Source organism: Galeopterus variegatus, unplaced genomic scaffold (genome assembly GCF_000696425.1).
Source record: "Galeopterus variegatus unplaced genomic scaffold, G_variegatus-3.0.2 Scaffold2291, whole genome shotgun sequence".
Classification (NCBI taxonomy): domain Eukaryota; kingdom Metazoa; phylum Chordata; class Mammalia; order Dermoptera; family Cynocephalidae; genus Galeopterus; species Galeopterus variegatus.
The window spans coordinates 16,992-26,520 of NW_007728402.1; positions in this window are offsets into that span (position 1 = coordinate 16,992).

The following is a 9,529-nucleotide window of genomic DNA, read 5'->3' on the forward strand; positions in this document are numbered from 1 at the left end:
AAAAAAAAAAGAATATTGAGTCTAAGGAACTGAAAGAAAAAAGAATGAAGAAAAATAAGTAAAACTTCACAGACCTGTAGGATACCATTGAGCACACCAATACACATATGATAAGTGTCCCAGAAGGAGAAGAAAGAGAGAAAGCAGTGGAAAGAATATTTGAAGAACTAATGGTCAAAAAACAACAATCTAAATATCCAAGAAGCTCAATGAACTCCAAATATAATAATTTAAAGAGATCCACACCAAGACACAGCATAAATCAAACTGTTGAAAGTCAAAGACAAAGAGAGCATCTTGAAAGCAGCAAGAGAAAAGAAACTTATTACATTCAGATTATCCTCGATAAGATTAACAGCTGATTTATCATCAGAAGCTAAGAAGGACAGAAGACTGTGGAATGACATAATTAAAGTGCTGAAAGAAAGACTGTGAACCAAAAATTCTATATTCAGCAAAACTATCCTGCAAAAATGAAGGAGAAATGAATACAATCTTAGATAAACAAATAGAAAGTGTTAATCACTAGAAGATGCACCCTACAAGAAATAATAAAGTGAATCAGTCCTTCAGACAAAAATGATAGGACACTAGATGGTAACCTAAACCCACAAGAAGAACTAAGAGCCCAAGTAAAGATAACTACATAGGCAAATATTTAAAATAATATAAGTGTATTTTGTTTATAATTCTTTTTCTTCTTCTCTCTGATTTAAAAGACAAATGCATAAGGCAGTAATTTAAAAAACTGTGTTGATTAGACTTATAATGTGTAAAGATTTATTTTTATGGTAACAATAGAATAAAAAGGGGGGTAGAATGAGGCTATATATAGGAGAAAAGTATTATATATAATTGAAATTAAGTTGGTATTAATCCAAAGTATATTTTTGTTAGTTATAATCTCCAGGGCAACAACAAGAAAATTACTCAAAAAATATACAGCAAAAGAAGTGGCAAGGGAATCAAAATAGTACTCTATAAAATATCTATTTAACACAAAAGAAGAAAGTAATAGAACAATAGAGCAATGAAGAAGACTTAAATCATATAGAAAACAAATAGCAAAATGGCAGATGTAAATTTAACCTTTTGAAGAGTTACATTTACTATAAATATACTAAAAACTCCAATCAAAAGGTAGAGATTGATAGAATGCTTTTTAAAAATATGAGCCTACTATATGCTCTCTACAAAAAACTCAGTGTAAATTCAAAGACACAGATATATTAAAGGGGAAAGGATGGCAAATGATATGCCATATAAACAGTAACCAAAAAAGAGCTGTAATAGCTATAGTAATAACAGAAAAAATAGACTTTAAGTAAAAAACGGTTAATAGAGACAGAAAAAAATTTTTATTGAGAAAAGGGCCAATTCATCAAGTAGACAAAACAATTATAAACATACATGCACCTAACAACAAAATACATGAAGCAATAACTAACAAGATTGAAGGAAGAAAGAGACAATTCAACAATATTAGCTGGAGAATGCAATACCTTACTTTCAGTAATGCATATAACTAGACATAAGATCAAAAAAGAAAGAGAAAAAGATGGTAATTTTAAGGTCATGTATATTTTGCCCTAATAAAAAAAAGGAAAAAAAGTCTTAAACCATACCATCAAACAACTAGGCCTAACAGACATCAACAGGAGATTCTGCCCAACAACAGAAGAATACATATTCTTCTCTAGTGCATATGGAGCATTCTGTAGGATAAACCATATGTTAGGTCACAAGAAAAGGCTCAGTAAATTTAAAAATATTGAAATAACTTAAAGTATGTTCTCTGACCGCAATGAAATGAAATAGATAAATAGTTAGAACTTAAAAGAGAACTCAGCATGGTTGGAAGAAACAAGACCATCTTATAAAAATCAATTGCATTCCAGCACCAATTAAAAAATTTATTAGAAAATCAAACATAGTCACAAGAAAAAAAATCATCTAGCAGCTAACCTAACAATGAACAAAAGAAAACACAAAAAAGACATCAAAGAAGATTTGAATAAAAGTGCTGTATCATCAAGTTTATGAATGAGACAATTAACATAGTCAACTCTTCCCAGGTAATCTGTAAAGTTAATGCAATCACAAAGAAATATTCAGTTGTCTCTATAGTTTTGCCTTTCCCAGAATATCATATAGGTGAAATCATACAGAATGAAGACACTTCAGATTGGCTTCTTTCACTCAGCAATATGCATTTAAGTTTCCTCCATGTCTTTTTGTGGTCTGACAGCTTATTTCTTTTCATTACTGAATGCTATTCCATTGCGTGAATGTAACACAGTTTGCTTATTCTTTCAACTATCAAAAAACATCTTTGTTTCTTCCGATTTGGAGCCATTATGAATAAAGCTGCTATAAATATATACCTGTGTGCACATAAACAATGTGCACATTTTTGTGTGGAAATAAAGTTTTCAACTCATTTGGGAAAATACCTAGGAATGCCCATCACTTTTTACCTTCTTTATATCCTGCCTAAATGTTTGAGGCTCATCTTGTACTTCACTGTCCCAATTGTAGGATCAGTCATTTCTCCAGAATTAGTCATTTCTCTACATCTAACTCTGTGTATGTGTGTTTGCATACACACACATGCACATGCATGCTATGAATACACACCAATACTTTCAATTCCAATCCAACATCACAGGGTTCAGCCTAGATTTCCATTTTTCCATATTTGTAACTTTTTTCTCTAGCAGTAAGCAACCTGACTCACATTATCTTCAAAATAATTATTTATTTGCATATTTACACTGTATTTAACCAATTTCCCAACTCTGGGGTGTGGGACCCTGATCCCACCAGCTCTGCTGACCACCTTGGCCTTCCTCAGCCTTAACTAATTCCTTGCCATAACCCTACTACTAAGCTGGCCTCTTTAGACCCTGTTACCTCTGACCCCTGCTCTGCAGGCCCCCCAGGCCATATCTTCCACTTGGACCTTGACCACCTCCTCAACCCTGAGCTAATTCTATATCCCAGCCCCAAAGGTCCCACCAGCTCTGGCTGCCTTCTCAACTACAACCAACTTCTTGGCCCCAGCCCCGAGGCCCCCAAAGCTCAGATTATCTGAAAGGAAGGTAAAGGGAGAAAAACAAAGGCAAGGAAAGGGAAGGGAAAACAGACAATTTCTTTCTTTAAGTATTATGGAGATACTAGCTCAACAACAAAAAAAAACTTAAGAGATAGATTTTTGTGTTGCTGAGTTTAATCTTTGTTGAATTTATACCCTTATTATGTGTTCTTAAAAAAGTGATTTTAGGGCCGGCCCGGTGGCGCACTGCTACAGTGCGCCACTTGGGAGCACGGCGGCGCTCCCGCCAAGGGTTCGGATCCCACATACAGACCAGCCGCTCACTGGCTGAGCGAGGTGCAGGTGCAACACCGAGGGTTGCGATCCCGTTGCCGGTCCCGGTCCAGTACGGGCACGACACTGAGGGTTGCGATCCGTTGCCGGTCATGAAAAAAGACAAAAAGGAAAAAAAAAAGTGATTTTAAAAAGAGTAGAATTTGGACATTGGACACTGGGAATTATAAGGAGGATTTGTAAGACTTGGAAAACTCCTGATATCAATTTTCCCAATACTTGCAACTCTTTTGTCAAAAGCTCAGAAACTAACTCTCAGCATCTTAGACATGCAAAAAAAGGTAATTTATTTGTTAAGTATCATAGATTTAAAGGACAGAATAACAGGACAACCAGGGAGAATTAGAACCACGACAGTTCCAAACATCTCATTCACAGGACATTGGAAATAGGATGACTCAGCTCCAATGGCATTCCAGCCTTGGAAGACTCCACTAAATATTTAAAATTCCATGGAGAGTCTGATTGGCCTATCTTGATTTCCATGCTTGTCCCTTGGCCAGGAAGGTAAAGCAACAACGCTTGAAGTTTCACTATTTATTAGATATGGGCAATTTCTCAAAGGAAAAGGGATAACTGTATTAGAAGGGTAAAGATTTACTGGTAAACAAAAGCAACAAATGCCTACTACATTTTCCATAACCATAATTATACTCACTCAAGGGAGAGGACAACCCTCCTCGTGGCCAGTTGTACCCACCAGCGATGAAAAGATCACAACAAAAAAGGCATACACAACTGCTGTGGATCTGACTAATGGCTAGATCATCAGGAAGTCCTCCCAATACTCTTGAAAATACTGAGAACTGATACCACAGTCTCTCAACTATTACCAGCTGGAAAGAACTATATCTTCTGTACTTCCCAGTGAATTTTATTCAAGGTATCATTTGCTGTGAAGCTCTAATCATTAGTCTTTAATATACTACATACAGGAGCCCTCTGCTAAGCTGTTATCTCTGCCTGCTGTTTTAGTTAGGGAATTCCTCCAGGATCTGCCTCCACTTTGAATACTTGTCCTCACCTGATTTCCTTCATTCCCACTGTATTAGTTGAAACAAAATTTCTCGTTCCTGCCAGGCCACATCAGACAGACACCACTGCTGAGACCCTACCTGCCTACTGGCAAGAATGTATCATAAACAACTAGACAGTGTCCCTAAAGGGAGATCATTAAGAAATAAATTCAGTGCCTCAAGCAAACTTCTAGATCTGCATTCAGTTGACTTAGATCTGCTTCAGTGAATAGGCCAAGATCTTGTCTGTAATGAGGAAGCACTGGTAGATCCAAAGCTGTTCATGCCACTCTGTTGCTTAGTTCTTTGATAGGAACAGAATGAAATTCAGACTTTTTAGATGAGCATCGAGGTTCTTCACAACTGGGCTCTGAACTACCTCTCCAGTCTCATCAACCTGCATCTCATGAGTACCCCAGCCACACTACACTACCTGTTACTGCCCAATATCCCATGTACCCATGCATTCACACCTCTGTATCTTCCCACCTGCTGTTCCTTCTGCTTAGACTGTCCTTGTATGCCTTCTCCCATTTCCAACTGGAAAGAATCTCATCCTGTAAGACCTATTTTGTGTCATCTTTTCTTCATCAGCCTTTCCCTGCAGGTTACTCTCTCACTCCTCCCTGCCAACTGTGTTAATTCGTATTCCTTTTGTTGCTGCACTAGTATTCTGTTTACAGACTTTCACTCCTCATCAGACTGGGAGTCCCTTGAGGTCAGGTAATGAATTAAATTCACCCTTGAATCGCCAGCATCAAGCACAGTGGCTGGCACATAATAATTACTCCCTGTATATTTGCAGAATGAAGAAATCAATTAATATAACCAGCCTGAGATAAGCTACCACCCATCAAGTTTATTAGGGTATTCTACATATCATAAACCATGAAGGCATTAAACACATTCTCAGAAATGTAATTTTTTCAGTCTCTTGTTTGCCAAAATTTTGCCTCATATAGACTTTATATCTAAACAATAAGTTTCATACTCTTTAATCATGCTTGGAGGTATCTGCACAGCCTGGCAATCCTCCTATAATTCTTTCTGCTCACAAAGAGAGAAACAGAATGTTTGGAGCCATTTCCCTTATTCCTGGAAAATATGCCCAATGCATGTCATCTCTAATTTCTATATATCACAAAATCAATTAATCATAGAGCCATAGAGCTAGAATTATCAGAGATCTTTTGCACTCCTCGTTTGATAGATGAAATAACTTGGGCCTAAAATAAAGGTGAAATTACTTCCCCAAGTTCATAAAGCAAATTAGGAGCAGCACTAACCCAAGTCTGTTGCTTCTTAATCATCTTACCAAATATTCCTATAGCAATAAAAATTAATTCTCCCACCCACACATAAGCCTTTCAACCATTGATTCTTTATAAATTATGCCAGGATAATTGTTAATAATTACTATTAAACATAAATATGTTTGGATACTAAATTGTAAAATAACAGACAAATCTGTACACACAGTTATTGCTACTGGTACAAAACTAAATAACATGGTTCACCTGTGTCCTACTTGATAAATAGGTTCCTTTGGTTTGTTTTTGTTGTGTATATATATGTATGTGCACATGCATGCATGTGATGTGTTTTTTCCCCCTGATTTATATTAGAATTATATAAAAAGGGAAGTTGAAAATGTGAGGGCTTCTATTATTTCACAGACATGTGACTCTTGTCTAAATGGCATTAAAATTGCTCAGACATTGAAATGAAAGCAAATGTGTGTGTACCTATCATATTACGTAGGGAAACCAATGTAGGCTGGGTTGCATGTCACCAAATGCCCCCACATGTGACATACAGAGAAAGTGACATAATCCAAGTATTCGGCAAAAGCAGCCCACAGTAACAAATGCATCATTTCTGAAGAGGAAGAGAGAGCAGATGGCTCAGCAAGCAATTGCAGAACAGCCAGCTTCCCCCTCCGCACCTCCAAAACCAAATTGCCTCCCAGTATCTCATCCTAGGCCCTGGAGAAACTCAGAGGCAAAATGCTCAAGTACCACATTAGCAGCCGCCACGGCAGAAGGAGTCCTAGGTCATGGTGACCTGGGCTTGGACCCAAAGGACCTGAGTTCACAGCAAGATTCTGCCTCTTACCTTCTATGTCACCTTAAACAATTTGCTTAATTTTCTTAAATCTTATTTCCTCATCTATAATATATGATTAATATAACTTCATAATGTTACATAATGGGGATATTGAAATGAAAGTGTTTCATGAACTAAAAAGCACTCAACAAATGTTAAATTTCATTAATTAAATAAATACAGATTGACCGGAACTAAGAGAAGCCAACCTGAAACCTAACAGCATATATTGCGTTCAGAGAGCTTCAGCCCTAGTTGATCACCACTTCATAGATCCTTTTCAAGAATGGTCAGTTTATTTTTGGTTGTCTCTGTGTTAATAAGTCACCATGACTATACTTCTACCGCAAGGGTGGGATAAATCCTTTCATTCATTACTCATTCAATAAACATTTATTTGAGCATCCACCACAAGCCACGTACTAGGTAAGTGACAAAAGATATAGCAGCTGAGGCTCTTTAGCTGCTTAGTTTTTAAAGATAATTATCTCTTTTTCTTTTGTTGCTATTGCTTAAAGAGCAAGCACAGTAGAAAACAAAATAAATATTTAACTACATCAAGAAAGTCTAGAGACAGATATTTGGGGATGATTTGTGCATCCTCCTAAGAAATAATAAGGATTTACATTCCTAGAACTTTAAAAAAAATGATTTCATAGTTGCTAACTGATTTAATCCTCATGCTAGCCCTACGAACTGGAAATTATTTCCCACTCTTATGGAAACCGAATACAAATTCAAGTCTGAAACACTCCCCACTATACCATATTGCCTCTCACTTTAACACCAAAGGTCATCAAGGTGGGAATAGAAAAGTATCCTCTGGCAAGAAAAATCAAAATTATTTTCAATACTCTTTTGCATATTGTTGGGGTAGAGAGATTCCAGGACTCTACTGTCCTCAAACTACATCAGTGGTAGAAAAACAGCTAAAACAGGCAGTAGAAAAACCACAAAAATGTGCCTAAGTAAATTCAATAATTTTTTTGCTACTATTTTAATCCCACACAATACATTTATTTTATTTGTTTATTCACTTGCATTCTGCTAACTGAAGAAGAAATTCCCAAAAGCTGAGACTAGACCAAAATAGTAGAACACTACTAATTGGCGGATCAATAAAGTACTCCATTCTGTTTGCATAAATAGAAATTTTGATGGCAATCCTTTGCTTTGATGACAACCAAAATAGATTAACTGGATCTTAATAGATGTATGTAGTAAGAACCACAGACAATATGCCCTGAACATCATCATTCTTGTATTCAGGCAGATGGTAGAAAGTAGGAAGCGGGGAAAGAAGAGAAAGAACATTCCTGGAGGAGCTGTTGCATGCGACCACTGTACTGGGCACTTTACATATTTTAACTCTTCGAAGTTGCATCCTAACCCTAGATGCAAATTTACAGATGAGGAAGCAGAAGCTTGGAAAAATTAACACCAGTCTCATCTCCTCACTTTGCCCAGCTACCTCACATTATCTTTGAAAATACTCTGATGTGGAAGGGCCAGAGTGCATTACAGAGGAGCACCTTGACTCATGATATTCCTTAGACAGGCCAAGACTTGAGTGTCATGATTCTGGAATTGCACATGCTGCCAAGGTCACAGATGGTACACTTGAGATCCTTTAGCCTGTGTACAGAGTAGCTCCTGAGAGAGGTAAGGGTAAAGACGGAGCCTTAGAAACACAAAGTTAGGTGTTATGGATGGAGAAAGGGAAATGTGAGATGTGAAAGAACTAGAAAAGTTCAAATCCATGGAAGTCAAGGATGTTTTAAGAAAGAGTGGGTGGTCAAACTCTATGACGGTCAATAAGAGTAAAGACTAAGAAATGACTTCAAGATTTAGGAGAAAGTCTTTATTATTCTGCAAGACAAGAAGCCAGTAAAATGAGTAGAATTAGGGGCCGGCCCGGTGGCGCACTGCTACAGTGCGCCGCTTGGGAAGCGCGGCGGCGCTCCCGCCGAGGGNAGACAAACCATTAGCTCAGTTAACCAAAAAAAAAAAAAAAAAAGACCCAAATTTAAAAACATAAAATCATCAGAGACAATTATAAACAACTATATGCCAACAAATTTGAAAACATGGAGGAAATGAATAAATTTCTGGATACATACAAACTACCAAGACTGAACCAAGAAGACACAGAAAACCTGAACAGACCGATAACAAGTAATGAGACTGAACCAGTAAACAGCAATCTCCCAACAAAGAAAAACCCAGGACTGGATGGCATTACTGCTGAATTCTACCAAACCTTTAAAGAGGAATTAATACCAATTCTCTTCAAACTATTCGAAAAAATTGACTGGAGGCAATCCTCCCAAACTCATTCTATGAGGCCAGCATCATCCTGATACCAAAACCAGACAAAGATACAACAAAAAAAGAAAACTACAGACCAATATCTCTGATGAACACAGATGCAAAAATCCTTAACAAAATACTAGCAATCAGAATACAGCAACACATCAAAAAAATTATACACCAAGATCAAATGGGATTCACCTCAGAAACGCAAAGATGTTTCAACATATGCTAGTCAATAAATATGATAGACCACACGAACCAAAACCAAGGACAAAAACCATATCATTACCACAATAGATGTGGGAAAAGCATTTGACAAAATTCAACATCTTTTCATGATAAAGACTCTCAACAAACTAGGTACAGAAGGAAAGTATCTCAACACAATAAAAGTCATCTACAGCAAGCCCACCACTAATATCATCCTGAACGGGGAAAAACTGAAAGCTTTTCCCTCAAGAACAGGAGCAAGACAAGGATGCCCACTCTCACCACTCCTATTTAACATAGTACTAGAGGTACTAGCTGGAGCAATCAGGCAAGAGAAAGAAATAAAGGGCATCCAGACTGGAAAAGATGAAGTCAAACTATCCCTATTTGTAGATAACATGATCCTATATATAGAAAAACCTAAAGACTCTATCAAAAAACTCTTAGAGCTGGTTAATAATTTCAGTAATGTTGCAGGATGCAAAATCAATACCCC